General features: G+C 37.1%; 1 long non-coding RNA gene across 2 annotated transcripts; it reads right to left on the minus strand.

The window, feature by feature from the left end:
* Positions 1-1,052: 1,052 nt before the first annotated feature.
* LOC149041614 (uncharacterized) lies at positions 1,053-4,396 on the minus strand. 2 transcript variants are annotated; one of them, XR_016189223.1, is made up of 3 exons: positions 4,284-4,396; positions 3,581-3,749; positions 1,053-2,159 (listed from the first exon to the last, which is right to left on the minus strand). It is a non-coding gene; the product is annotated as an uncharacterized LOC149041614 (long non-coding RNA). The 2 variants fall into 2 exon arrangements; XR_016189222.1 differs by lacking the exon at positions 1,053-2,159 and having other exon boundaries at positions 3,210-3,749.
* Positions 4,397-12,454: the final 8,058 nt, after the last annotated feature.

Below are 12,454 nucleotides of genomic sequence, written 5' to 3' on the forward strand. Positions count from 1 at the left end.
ATTTGTGTTCCCCATTACATTTCTGTATACAAGTAGAGGGTATCTTCTCAAGTAACCTGCCATCTATTGATATTTAAATGTATAACAAATAACTACTCCTTACCCACCTATCAATACATGTACACATATATCAAATTGAATAAACTTTTAATGATTCAAATCTGTTAATTGTCCCTCAAACTTGACATTGATTTTGCTGGCTGAGCTGATTCTGTGATTTGAGTTGACCTTTTTAGTTCAGTCTAAGTTTTAAGCCCACATAAATTTTTTTTTGTTTCATTTAAGTGGATAAACTTAGTTTAAAAAGCAGACCTTGGCTAAATGAGACACCCTAAAGGCAGAGAACTGTTTCTGTGTTGTTTGCATCCAAATACTATGTAGTTATTGACTGTGTGGGAGGGCCAGGTAGGAAAATATGTGGCTCATATCGACCAAGAGAAACATTTTATCATCTGACCACTAACTGTTTAAAATTTTGTTTTAACCTAGAAAGGACTTATACTTGCATACAAAAGGAAGGTGCACACAAGACAACTACTAGAGACTTTTCCTTTTTCTCTTAGAGTCAGAACTTACAAGAAACTCATAATTCATTAAGAATGCCACCCATTTTCTCATTTGTTGTAATTATTAGAGGTTGAAGTCAACAATCTCAATTCACATTCTCAGAAAATGCAAAAGAGCCATGTGGGTGCTCACATCAACTAGTCCAACCCACCAAATGTCAGCTTTCACTGTGGTTTTCTATAGGATTACAAGCTCAGGACTGTATGGACACAGTTGAAAAATTCACACTTACCAGTGCAATACTTTCACACTTGGTACTTTTCTGCAATAACTGTATATACAAGAAGAAAACAAGATTTGCACCACTTCCTTATCCTATGGGCAAAATGTGTGAGATATTGACTCTAAAATTGATTACAAGAGAAAACTGGGAATCTGTGAGATCCTAATGCGACAATCGATCACAGGAGAAAAGGGAACCAGTCATGGCAGATTCAAAAAGCACTTCCACTATTTAACTTACAATTCATGAGACTGAGAAAAGATTATATCAAAGGTAAGCCATATTTTATTAAATCAGTACGGAAAAATCACAGCCAAAAGCTGGTCATAAGTACCTTCTCTAACATCATGGAGGCAAATACGACTAAAAGCACTTAAGCAACTAACTTACAGTTTGTGAGACTGAAAAAAACATTACTTATCAGCTCAGCCATGGTCAATAGAAAAATCAGTACAGAAAAATCACAGCCAAAAGCTGGTCATAAGTACATTCTCAAACATCATGGCAACAAATACTACTAAAAGCACCCAAGTAACTAACTTACAGTTTGTGAGACTGAAAAAACATTACTTTTTAGCTAAGGCATAGTTAATTGAAAAATTAGTGCAGAAAAAATCACAGCCTGTAGCTGGTCATAAGTACATTCTTCTAGAAAGTCAAGGCAGCAAATACTAATAAAAGGCACTTTGGCATCTAACTTACAGTTAACGAGAATGAAAAAACATTTATATCCCAATTCACTACCCTGCTCAAACCAATATAAAACATTTATCATGTAGTAAGCAGCCATAGTTGGGGTGTATCAACACAAGCTGTGTGTGACCCTCTTTACTATGTCTTACAAGCAAAATTACAGAAACTGAAATGCTCAAAATACAACAAGCAAACAACTAATAATACAATTAACACACTGACTTATGCATATTCTTTGTAAATATGTAAATGAAAAACTGACAGCAAAATTACAGAAACTCTGAAAGGCTCAAAAGACAACAAGCAAACTACTAATAATACAATAAATGCACTAACTCTTGTGCATACTCTTTGCAAATATGTATATGAAAAACTGACAGCCCTCAATTATTAGGTATTTAACTTTGAGGGTGCAGAGACACTACTACAACACGAATGAATATTAATGAGAGCAACACAGTATATATACCAGCTCTCTGCATGTGAGGTAATTGTAATAACATACCATGCAACACCCCACACAATAGGTTACGTAACCCATAATAAATTCATTACTTTTTACCTGAGCCATAGTAAATATAGAAAATTCAGTACAGAAATACCACAGCCTATAAGTACATTTTCTAAATCATGGCAGCAAATACTACTAAAAGCACCTTTCCAACTTTATATTAGCCTGAAGAAAATAAAAAGGAAACAAAATTAATTGAGCTTGGATAAACCCCAACTCTGTTTTAAAATGAAGTATTACTAAAATGAAGCCCACTAAGAACAGGAGTACATCCCCCAAATAAGTGCCCACCCCCAAGGCCATAGTATCAAATAAGCAACCCTCTAGAGTAAGCACCCCCCCACTCCTTCCTCACTTTCTCAAATAGTAGGGATACAGTGAAAACCTGTTTGTATCACCAGATTATTTACAACTTTTAAGATTAAACTACAGTGGAATCCGTACAGGAGAATAGTCCATTTTACAGCTGCGTGCTCAGGGCATGAAATTGCGCCTAATACAGGCACCAATGCAACTAAATTTTTCACAATGGTGACCAAATCCTGAAAGTGAGTCGCCAAATTGGCAACTAGAATGTTTCATCATAACCTTACCCAGAGATATAGCGAATTAAAAAGATTTACAAAGATAAATCCGCGGCACACTTCCTCGTTAAGTTTGTTTCCAAAACGTAGTACATGCATCTCGAGCGATAACTAGACGCCATCTTGGATTTAGGTGAGCTTGAACGTTGTATATCATCCATCCTAGTGTCCACTTTGTAGCACGTTAGAGATCTTTTCCCTTACATAATTTTGGAGGGTTTATCTAGAACGCTGACAGCGTAAAGAAAGGTTTTGTTTGTCTTTGAAAATGGCGACCACCTTTTTTTCAATTGGCTACCACTTTGAAGAATTTAGGAGCCAAATGGCCATCAGAAAAAAAAATTAATTTCACGCCCTGATGCTTGGTTGCCAAGCCTTTTAACAGGAGTGAGGCTAAAATAATGTGACCTTCTTATGATACAAATCTTGCTGCTTTTCAAATGTAAATTGCCTTGCTGTTATGCTAAATAGATACTGGTCTCTATTACAACAAGGTCACCTTCAGCCTCACTCCAAATCAAAAGGCCTGGCAACTAAGTAAACAACCGTAAAATGGCCTGTTAGATTCTTTTTCAGAGCCAGTTATTTCTATCTCCATATGCTTGCAGAGTTCCTTTATGCGCAGTATCTATTCTTTTAATTTTTTCCTTTTGCCCCACTAAATTAATAAGCACCCCCTTGATTAAGCACCTGTTTTGCACCAAGTGTCCCTTCTTTTAGCTGAAATATTAAAAAAGCACCCCAGTACTTATTTGAGGAAATACAGTATTTGTTTTATTTCAGAAAGACACATCTCTATTATTTGCACAAAGCAAGCAAGAGATACTACAGAAAACGATCTACCACGGGAAATGCCCTTACTGTGGTGTGTGTTACTGTACTTGTTGAGAGAAAGGTCTGCTTTTGAAAATGGCTGGGTTTTAAGTGAACCACATCTATTGGCAATAGTTACCTAGGAACTGTCTTATTGCAAATAGTGAATAAAGTAAGTCAGTTACTCACCCTGCTCTTCGGAATTAGGATCTTGTTGACCTTGAGTTACCTGTTCCAGGATATTAAAAGCTTGAGACAATAATTGCAATCCCTTCCTAAACAGATTTAGGCCTTCCTGTAGCTGGGTACGCTGTGCCTCAATGTTGTCAGGTATAATTACCCCTCTAACAGTTGCTGGCTGTTAAAAAATGAAAAAAATTTAAAGAATTGAAAATTAAAAGGAAACTGTGTCTCAGTGCAATGAAAATCAAATGGATCGGTCCAGGTACTAAACTTTGCTCCATTTTTTGTGTTATTTTCTTGCACTATAGTGCATCTTTCCACCCAAAATTTCATAAGTGATGCTAGAAATTTGTAAAACTTCAGCAAGAGGATAGATGGATTGATTTCTTCATTTTGGGAAGATGACTCCTTGGCCCAAAAAGACACAAAGAATCAATAAAAATAAATGGACAGACAAAATCATCAAACAAAACTTACAGGTTAAAATCAATCAAAACTACAAATAAAAATAGTATTAAAAATTACAACAGTCACAAATTACTATTATATCACACAGCAACAGACAAGTTACGCAGCACATCTGCTTATCTAGTGTTTAACATTAATAATAAATGTATCTTGAATGCAACTACTATGGTTTCTGATAAAGAAAACCTTTAAGTCCAGAAACTCAGATTTCTACAACATCTATATGCTCACAAAATTGTACCTGTTCATCGGTACTCTCTTCCGGAGTTCTTCCTGGTCGATCCATCCAAGCTTACCAGTATATATGTCAATCTAAAACAAAAGAAAAAGCTCTAATACCATAGTTGTGGAAAACCAAGAACTCTATAGTCTACATTTCCTTCATGATGGAAATTCCAAAACCAAAGGTTCTAATTTGTGTCTGTCTCAAATACAATATTTGGTCTCATCGTTTACACACCTCATGTCTTTGCAAAGCTTGCACAAAGTATGACAAGCCAAATATAGCAATATTCAACTCATCCAATTTTACATTCAACTTTGTACTTTCTATTCAACTATTTCAACAGGTTACTTGATATTCAACTATGTCTAACATCCAACCCTTTAATTAACATTCTGCTATTGGTTCAGCACTCAACTATTCATTCTATCAATTAATGTTAAGTCCTCCCTTTTTCTGTTAAGTGGTCTTATCAGTAAATAGGTAATCTAAACTTAACCCAGTGCAGCTCAGGTTTGCTTGTTTTCCCAAGCGAATTCATCTTTGTGGAAAGTATGGAAGAAAACCTACGTAGATTATCACAATGTTTGAAGCAGGCAAGCCAAGTAGTTCAAAATGAGAATAAAGGTAAAGACAGACCGGCACGGACTCCCATGTGGCTTTCAATCGACAACTTTCCCTTTTCCCCCTAGTGCGCGCGAGCTGCTTTTAAATCAATCGCGTTTCACATCTTAGTTTTAGGTTCTTTTCGGTAAACGAGTACTCAAAAACGAGAAGAATGAACTGACATGCACTATGGCTTCCTCGTGTGCGACACGCACACTTTTACAACAAGGACTTTTCAACCAAGGTAGAACGCGCTGAGGGAGGAATTTTTCAAATAAAATATTAGAATCTACCTGTGTTGATTTTGCTGATCATGAGCTCTTGTGCCTTGTTTATTGCTGCGCCGTGAGCTACTACCGCTATCACGGCTAAAGCATTGTGGGTCTCTGATGAGGCTCGGCTACAAAGCTTGATTCTTTTTCTACCCCTAAAGCATTGTGGTCTCTGGTGGTCGGTGGTGTCTCAAAATATCTGACGTTTTCCTTTCGTCCTAGCACGGGTTTAAAGAGGACTTCTTCTTCCATTTGTTTTAGCGGCTATGCGTTGTCGTTATTCTTTTAATCTGAATATATCTGCCATCCTCATGCTTAACTTTTTCTTAATTGTGCTGATTTATCGACCAATTCTCGTCCCAAATTCTTTCCAATCTAACCTTGCTAACGGTATAGTAGCCATGATTCTCTAGCAGCGTGGCTTTCTCTCTCAAATCCTTTGATAAAGCAAAATGGAAGGAATCAGAGTGGTCATCATTGACACATAGTATAATGAAGAAAGATATCTGCGATCGTATCAAACATTTCACTAAGAGTCGTGATTATTATATTATTATTCCCCACACAATTTTTGGCCTCTGTAAGCAGAAAGTCTGGGGTGGAACCTGAAACTCAAATAAATATAAATACCTCAGATGCAAGCGAAAACGAAGTCTCCAGTTCCCAACATCAACTATATTCAAGATATGTTTCAGTGTCAGTGGTAAAATATTCTGATCTTGATCTGTGGTTGTTCCTCGACAAGTTAGAATTCCTGCAATGCCATACAGATATGCTAAACATCACTTACTCGCAGTGATCGGCCGCTATTAAATAAGTCATTTTAATCGTCAAGACATGGAAGTCTACAGAAAACAGCGATACTTACGACTTAATTATCAAGATAAGAAAGTCTAGAAAATTGAGTCTAAGAAAACAGCGATACTTACAACTTTCAAACTATCACAGCCGCGTTCTTGAAAACGTCTCGAACCTGAGTCGGACATGCTTTACTTCGGTTGTAGTTACTTCTTGGGAATGGAAGCCTCTAGGAATACTTGTAATGATGAAATAAAAAAAGGAAATACATATTCCTTGGGTCATACTGAGTGTGATTACAACACAACTCACAAAAATTCTTCCTGTTATGGACTTAGTCAACCCTGTTGAACAAGATTCCACTTAAGACACTACTTGTCGATGGCGCGTGATGCTTCATCAACTCGGCTATGATGACGTACTGCCCTCTGCCCTATAGCAAATATTAGTTCGCGCATGCGGTCTACAGGAAACATCGCGTTAATTATTACCTCTCTGGTTAATACCAAATTATGCATCTACATAAATCTAGCGTCCATGGCAACCCCTTAAGCCAAGATCTAGTTTAGCCAATGAAATCTTTCTGTATAGGTAATGTATGCGAGCGAAATTTAGCATGGCTGCTTTGTGAACACAGAGGAGAGACTTGCTGTCGAAAATTTGAGTAAAATCGGTCAAATTTTGCCTGTATTCGACGAAAACACGTTGCTATAATGGATTCCAACAAGTACACCCTATGAAATCGACTGGAAACTTTGATTTCAATTCGGAAAAGGCCCGAATTTTTTCCAGCAAAGCAATAGTCACAAGTGAAGACTTGAAACCTTACTGAACAACTGACAGTGGTAGGTGTTTTAATCCGAATTGTTTGAGACTCCATTCGAGGTGCTCTTAATATGTTAAGATCGGCCGTTATGCGACTCCATTTTGAATTTCGGAGCTACTGGATTTCAGCAAAACAGTCTGTAAACGATTGGAGGATTCCATTTGTTCATCCACAAGCTTTTCCTGTAATGTTGAGATAACGCTATTTAAATCTGGGTTATTTGACTTACTGTCGATTGGTTGTTAAATTCATTTGAGCTAGTGTTGAATAAATAAATGATCTATAAAACAAAATCATAACTTCTGTAACTAAAAAATTAAGATGAGTTTGAGACATGTGTGATGGAATTGGAGGATTGTACAGCTGTGATACTGGAAAACACAAATATATTATTGTTACCTCCTCCTTTGCATTTCCAAGGAGTTTGTCTATCTCCTCCTGTAGTAGTGTTAAGTAGGCAGGCATGATATTAACATTTGCATGCAGACTTTGTAAATTCAGCATCTCCTGTAGAGAATTGGCTTTTTCATGAAATTGTTGTGCCTGTCTAGTATGTAGCTGGGCGGCTCTGAATGCCTGGATCTTTTCATTGTTCTCTTCTGTCTCCTGCCACCATCCAAGCTAATGTGAAGTCCAAGAACACAAACCTGAAATAGAGAACCATTTAGTTTGGTGTTGTGTATGTCTCTCTTCAAAGGGCAGAAAATGGATTATCCTATCTCTTGTTTTGGAAATGAATGTCTTTATTTTCAACTTGAAAAATATTTTATTACCTGGCAACCCATTTTGAGGAGAATACTTGCCCCACCCTGAGACTGTGAAAGGAACTGTCGAATGATGAACAATCCAACTTCCTCCATTACAGATTAATAAACTTCCTTTGGGCTAGTTAGTAGTTGATTCACTGACAGTTGTTCCCTACAGGTTGTTGTTGTGCCAGTGGTGGTTGTAAGTTCTGCTTTTACTAATGGTACAGTTACCTGTGCTGGTCCCTTTTCCTCTGCTGCAGGTATGGGTTTCACTGGGACAAGGGGGGATGGTTTTGCTGAAACTGATCTTTGTGAAGGGGCTAAGATGTGTTTGGATACTGTTGTAGGGCTTGGAATGCAATATTCTTGATGCTGAGGTAGTTGGTGAAGTTTTACTGTGTGTTTACAAGTAGGACATTGAAAATCTAACTCTGAAAGTATAGTGGGAAGAACAAAAGGGGCTGGCTCAATGAACTCATTAGGATTTACAATGACAGTTCGGCACACTGGGCAAAGTGATCCACACATTTCAAAAGAAAATGATGAACAACTAACAAAAAATATGTGTGGAGTTGGGCATTTTGTCTGGACTGGTTGATCAAGTACCTCTTTGCGAATTGGGCACCTATACTCATGCTTGATGTTTTCAACAAACTGTTCTTAGTAAAGAGGTCCTGATCCTCTAAAGCTTTTTTTATTCTTTACCTCCTCAGAGAATGAGAGTGTGGCTGGGTCAGGTTGGAAGCTTAAAGTGCCAGACATTCCTTCCACCATTTCCACTTGTTCCTTGGGTCCAGTTGAGTCCTCTCTGGGTTTTATTCCAGGCTTAATCTTTTTCCCACCAGATTCCGTTGATCTTTAGGGAAACTGCAGATCTTGCAGTTGCCAATGCGTTAGTGCGGAGGCCACACATTGATTGCAAAGCATGTGCCTCCTCTTAAAACAAGCTTGTAGCACTTGTGGTAGAACAAGGGACAGCACATATCAAGGTCATCTTTACAAACTTTGACTCCAAAGGCTGTGAAAATAATCTCCATCTTACCAGTGCAAAGAAAACTGTTCTCATACTTATCTTTTGCCTTCTTCAATCGCTCTCCACAAATTCACCAAATTTGTTCTAATATTTGTTGATGTTCAGAAAGGCCAAAGTTATCCATCTGAATTTACTAATCGAACCGAGTTCTAAACTAAACTTGGATTAAGCAACACAGTTCTAAATTGACTTAAGATATGTTCCGAAATTCCTTTTTCCGACCTTTTATTGCTTCAGAAGGGTACACCCTTAGGGTTTGTACCTTGTTTCAGGAAGGGGTGTCTATTTATTCTCTCGATCGGTTCTTCAGGGGTGCTGGAATATTCACATTCTTGTGCTATTGTGTGTAGTTTGTTCCATATTCGCTAAAAACCATATTGATCATGGCCAAGAACAATGATTTAACTATCAGATCAAAGCACAAACAGTAATATGTAATTGGAGGATTTATTATCCCTGATTGTGATAGGTGCAAAGAAATCCTCAGCTTCTGAATGGAATGTCTGAAAGGATGAGAAAATGTGAATTAAAACCAGTCAAACTTTTGGGCTGTTAAATTGTAAATTACTAAGTAAAGATTGCTAGCCAGTTCCAGCACTAACCCTTACTGGTTAATGAATCAATTATTTCCAAATAAAAACTTTATTGGTGAGAACCAAAGACATATGCACTTGGCAACTTTATTTTTCAACAAGCATTCTGTAACAATCTGATGGTCAGACGAGACTCTTATTACAGGCAATAAAAAAGAACTTGTACAACTGATAGTATCTTTGAGAATGGAAGTCAAACTTGTTTCCATAGCCTGTATCCCGAGGAAGACTGAATAAAATTAGATGACTTAACCAAAATAACGAGGAGAGTTTTGTTAACCTTGCTATGATATCATACATTGTGGCAGGAGTCATCATGAAACTTGTTCTTGAGAACTACCATGAGGCTTTTACATCTTGAACCCCTAATTATTTATGTAATGGATAGGCCAGTGTGCCAATGAGCCAGTTTGTGAGTAAATGAAGGAACTAGTTTGTCAGTAAGGTGGTCAGTCAGACAGCCAGCCAGTCTTTCATTTACAGTTCTCTGGTAAGTTTGTCGGTCTGTCAGTTAATTTGTTGGTCAGTCGTTTATTCAATAACTCAGTCATTCTGTCAGTCAACAACTGCATTCTTCTGTAAGACAGCTAGTTACTCAACCAGACTCCACTCTCACTTCTATCACTTTGTCAAAAGGACACAGGTTAGTTACTGGGTACGAAACAAAGCTGTTGCTTTGCATTGGAAAGAAAAATTGAGTCATGTGACTGGGAGTGACTCCCAGTATCCTAACTTGAACCCAGCTCAGTATGTGAGGACCTTATTTCTTGCCATTATTTCTGGAGCAACTACGTTGAGGAGCATACCACTTCCTTTATCATTGGCAAATTAATTATGCGCATGTTATAACTGAGTGCATCTTATAACTGATCAAATACGGTACATTGTTTTCTCTGTCTCATTTCTCATATGCGTCTATAGTTATGCTAATTTCCTTTGGCCATGAAGTAATTTTCATGCACTGTTGATTTCATTGCACTTAAAAAAAACCACTGGATTTCTGGCATATACAGTTAATAGTCAGAGGTCATTTCAAGTTATGTCACAAAACCAAAACCAAAGATATCGCAGCAGTCAATCAGAACCAAGGAAAATATCACAAGGAGCAAATGAGAATTTTAAGCTAAAGCAAGTAAATTGCTTGAAGCTGGGAAAACACAAGTGATCCTATCTCTATTGGTTTGATTTTGAATCTGATTTTTTTAAGAAAGTGGCCCAATTTTTTCTGGTCCAATCACTCAAGGTAAAACAGAATCACAGCCAACTGGAATAACTTTTGATATTCATGGAAAATTACACTGAAGGTAGTTGAGCTGTGGAGCAGATTTTGTTGTGAATGCAGGATAATGAAGAAAATGCAGCATTAGAAAACAAGCAGTATTACAGAACATTCAGTGTTACAGAAAATGCAGTATTACAGAACATGCAGCATTACAGAACATGAAGTATAACAGAACATGTAGTATTACAGAACAAGCAGTATTACATAACATGCAGTATAACAGAACGTGCAGTATTACTGAACATGCAGCATTACAGAACATGAAGTATAACAGAACATGCAGTATTACAGAACAAGCAGTATTACAGAACATGCAGTGTTACAGAAAATGCAGTATAACAGAACATACAGTATTACAGAACATGCAGTATTACAGAACAAGCAGTATTACAGCACATGCAGTGTTACAGAACATGCAGTATTACAGAACATGCTGTATTACAGCACATGCAGTGTTACAGAACATGCAGTGTTACAGAACATGCACTATTACAGAACATGCAGTATAACAGAACATGCAGTATAACAGGACATGCAGTATTATAGAACAAGCAATATTACAGAAAATGCAGTATAACAGAACATACAGTATTACAGAACATGCAGTATTACAGAACAAGCAGTATTACAGCACATGCAGTGTTACAGAACATGCTGTATTACAGCACATGCAGTGTTACAGAACATGCAGTGTTACAGAACATGCAGTGTTACAGAACATGCAGTATTACAGAAAATGCAGTATAACAGAACATGCAGTATTACAGAACATGCAGTATTACAGAACATGCAGTATTACAGAACATGCAGTGTTACAGAACATGCAGTGTTACAGAACATGCAGTGTTACAGAACATGCAGTATTACAGAACATGCAGTATTACAGAACATGCAGTATTACAGAACATGCAGTGTTACAGAACATGCAGTATTACAGAACATGCAGTATTACAGAACTGCAGCATTACAGAACATGCAGTATAACAACATGCAGTATTACTGAACATGCAGCATTATAGAACATGAAGTATAACAGAACATGCAGTATTACAGAACAAGCAGTATTACAGAACATGCAGTGTTACAGAACATGCAGTATAACAGAACATGCAGTGTTACAGAACATGCAGTGTTACAGAACATGCAGTATTACAGAACATGCTGTATTACAGTACATGCAGTGTTACAGAACATGCAGTATTACAAAACATGCAGTATTACAGAACATGCAGTATAACAGAACATGCAGCATTACAGAACATGCAGTGTTACAGCACATGCAGTGTTACAGACCATGCAGTATTACAAAACATGCAGTGTTATGGAACATGCAGTATTACAGAACATGCAGTATTACGGAAGAACAGCAAGAGAAGTACATACTCGAACTGCTTGTTTGTTACTTTCAAATTAATTAAAAAGCACTTAACCCTCAACACCCTACCATCAGTATGCATATTCTCTATACTTTTCCATAGACATATCCTGAGGTGCTGACAAGGAGAATAACAATCAAACTGTATTCTCATGCCCCTAACGTGTGATTCAGGAGTGATATTATAGGAATAAATTAGACACTAGTCAATTTTAGGAGTCGAACAGTTAAGAGAAATCCACAGACTGAGACAGCAGCCTCATGCCAAACTACTGTATTCGTAGTTGTTCTTAATGTTCTAACCAAGAAATGTTTAAGTTCTTATTTTTTTTTGCGGCCTATTTAAAAATAGCAGGTAATTTAGTGTTAACAACTGAGTTGAAAACGTAAATTAGCCACCGTAAAGGGTAAAAAATAAAAAAATAATAATTTAAAAATAATTTACGATATGGAGTTTGCAAGTCTATAATTATCTCTCACAGCTTTGGTGCATCTGTGAAGTTAGAAGAACGTCTAGGTACTAAGCAGACTCCTATGTATCTATAAGCTTGCTATTTCTGATATGAAGTACAAGTCTTACCTGGTTCTGTGAGATGTAAGCAAAATGGTCATCGCAGATCAACGATAACAAATCTTCCTGATCCAACTATCAGTA

Source organism: Pocillopora damicornis, chromosome 8 (assembly GCF_964200805.1).
Source record: "Pocillopora damicornis chromosome 8, jaPocDami1.2, whole genome shotgun sequence".
NCBI classification, from domain to species: Eukaryota; Metazoa; Cnidaria; class Anthozoa; order Scleractinia; family Pocilloporidae; genus Pocillopora; species Pocillopora damicornis.